Source organism: Anomaloglossus baeobatrachus, unplaced genomic scaffold (assembly GCF_048569485.1).
Source record: "Anomaloglossus baeobatrachus isolate aAnoBae1 unplaced genomic scaffold, aAnoBae1.hap1 Scaffold_63, whole genome shotgun sequence".
NCBI classification, from domain to species: domain Eukaryota; kingdom Metazoa; phylum Chordata; class Amphibia; order Anura; family Aromobatidae; genus Anomaloglossus; species Anomaloglossus baeobatrachus.
The window spans coordinates 213,734-216,798 of record NW_027444997.1 but is presented as its reverse complement, the minus strand read 5'-3'; the positions used below and the strand labels follow the sequence as shown (position 1 = coordinate 216,798).

The following is a 3,065-nucleotide window of genomic DNA, read 5'->3' as shown; positions in this document are numbered from 1 at the left end:
AACATGAAAAATGTCCAGCTTGCATTATGACTAGAACATGACAATATCCTTTTAAGTACTAACCTATGATGCGTTCCTAAGCAGTTGATGTTATATGTTCTACATTTCATTTTCTGCATACTTTACAAGTAGTAGAATTTGCTTTGATATAGGCAACTGGATTTTCACAATGAAAAGGCAAAGGATAACGCCCGAAAAAGACGCCATACATTATGTCAGTGCCATCACTGACAAACCTGGATTGACCATGAAATACATCAATCCCCTTAAAGGTGAGTTAAAACAAGTTTTAACTAAATTGCCTTAATATTGTCATGCATTAGAATGACTGTCTTAGGTAATGATAAATATTTTCTACAGGAAGAGGAGTGTTTGCTGAAACTGAAATCGAAAAAGGGAGTTTTGTTGCAGAATATCGAGGCGAGCTCACGTATGCACTTACGATGGTAGACAACTACTCGAGATTTATGGTTGTGGTACAAGTCAAAGATCTAATGGCCCATACTGCAGCGAAGGTCTTCCAAGCACACTTATGCAGACCTCATGGCTACTCAGAGAGAGTCCTCACAGATCAAGGCACAGCCTTTGAAGCGGAAATCTTCAAGGACTTCTGCAGCTTTTACCGATGCAGGAAGATGCGCACTACACCCTACCATGCTCAAACCAATGGTTATCAACCTGCTCAGGACTTTACCCCATATTCCAGATGTGGCCTTACAAGTGATTTATAGAGGGGTAACAATACGTTGGGATCACCGGATCTAATCTCCCTTTTTATACACCCTAAAATCTTGTTTGCTTTAGAATAAACAATAACATCATAAAGGTATAGCAGTACCGTTTCAAAGTTTCGGTGTCCCAAGCAGCATTCCATCAGCCTCTGGAAGGTTCCTGGCAAATTGCACAGCTCGAAGGGCATGCTTTTGAACTCGCAGAGACCCATCGGGGTGGCAAAGGCGGTCTTCTCCCGGTCTGCCTCAGCAACGGACACTTGCCAATAGCGACTAGTGAGATCAAGGGTAGAAAAATAATTTGCAGTTCTCAATGCAGCTAGCTATTCCTCAATACAGGGGAGTGGTGCTGTCCTTCTTCTTTAACAGGACCAACGGAGCTGCCCAGAGGCTACAACTGTCACGGATAACCCCAGCCTCCTTCATGTTGCTCAACATGTCCTTGGTACACTGGTAATGTGCAGGTAGTTTTGGCTTATATCTCTCTTTGATGGGTGGGTGTGCACTTGTGGGGATGTAGTGTTTGACCCCTTTTATTCTTCAAAAGTCTAGCGGATGTTTGCTGAAGACTTGCTCGTATTCTTGCACTAGCCTGTAGACCCCCTTCTTGTGATGTGAAGGTGTGGAGTCAGTGCCTACGTGTAATTCCTTACACCACTCCTCTGGCTGACTTGGTGAGCTGTCACTGAATGGGTGGGCTGAAGCAATGGTGGATGCTGCTGTTTGGATAGCATGTGTATCTACTGAGAACAGCTTATCAATGGTGGCAAATCGGAGCAGCTTAATCTCTTGCTCTCCACAGTTCAACACTCTCATGGGCACTCTTCCCTTCCATATTAATGAATAAAACTATGATGTAAATAGCATATAGATACCCCACAAATGCAGATAAAAGTAGGTTATGGGAAAAGGGGGAAGAGAGAAACAGGAAAATAGTGGAATAAAGTATACCTTCCAGGTGGGAGAGGAAATGGCAGCACAGCCAGTGGAGGTGAAGCAAGGGGAGCCTGCAACTAAAGAGTTGAGAGCGTTATCACATGGTGACTGAGCCTGATTGTAACGGGAGCATAGAGGTGCCGATCCTGTCTTACCTGCGTTGGTGTAGAAGTGGGTGTCCTGTGGTGGAGTCAGCTATGTGCAGTGGTGGCCGTGGGTTCTTTTATGTGCGACCGTAGTAATAGCTGCGCCCACTTCCTGTATGGGAGTGGAATGCAGTGAGGGTAATGGAACGCACGCCTGCGCATTTGTGTTTAACGTCGCGCATGTGCAGAACGGAGAAAAGGCTGCGCTCACTTCCTAATGAAAGGGAGTGAGACGCATCTGGGAAGGGAAGGGAAAAGATTAGGGTTTGGGGATGATGAAAGGGCTTTCTACGGGCAAGGATGGCAAAGGGTGGCAGTGACGGAAAGTCAGGCAGCCTGTCCTGTCCTGTCCTGTCCGTCCGTCTTTTTGTATCATGAATTGGAAAGACTGCAAGGGGGAGGGGAGGTGCTTGTGTCCAAAAGGAGGAGTTATTCAGATTCATTGCAGTGGGCGGCGGCTGCAAAAAGCACCATTCTTCTTGTTTTTGCTCTGCAAAACAGCCTTTTCAAGGGTTGGCTTGGGTGACAAAATGTCTTCTGTAGGCGTGGGTTTGTCTCCCTCTCCCTAAGATGTGTCCGGTATAGGCCAGGGTGCCACTCAAGGCCGTAACCAATTCGGGTTATAGCTTCTCGGCCTTTTGGCTAAGATCAAGTGTAGTTTCGGAGGACGCTACCTTGGTCGGTACTGGAAGGTGCCTGGGATTGCACGTCTGCCGGCCTTGAGGAAGTGTGTGCGCCTTCTGGTGACACATAGCCCTCTTGTGCCTGGACGGTTCCCAGGCAACGGGAGGCGATCACCTTTGTTATTTTGAAGTCCTACTGATAAACAGAAAAAAAAAAAAATTAAATCTGTTCTTATCAGTTTAATATCTGATACGTCCCCTCTCTGGGGACCATATATTAAATGGATTTTTAGAACAAGGAGATGGAAAAAATCTTGCTCTGTCCACTGCACGCATTGACCTGGTATTGCAGTACCTCCAGGACCGGTGCACCCCTTCTTAACCCAGTTTCCAAAAGCAGAACTCAATTCACCTGATTCAAATGAGCCCCATTAGTTAATTGAAAGAAAGCAAAAACTTTATATGCACCTCAATTTGGCCAATTCACTTTTCACACTTTCACCCTTTTTTTTATCTTTCACACCTTTTACTTGCTTTATTGATGCAAAAAGCTGTGCCAAATAGCAAACTCATCTCCACTCAACTTGACCAACTCTGCTATGTCCCGTGCAGTATCTTATTCTCAGTCT

General features: G+C 45.5%; 1 pseudogene; it reads left to right on the top strand.

The window, feature by feature from the left end:
• The first annotated feature begins 2,606 nt into the window (after nt 1–2,606).
• LOC142285895 (U2 spliceosomal RNA) lies at nt 2,607–2,813 on the top strand (annotated as a pseudogene).
• The last annotated feature ends 252 nt before the right edge of the window (nt 2,814–3,065 follow it).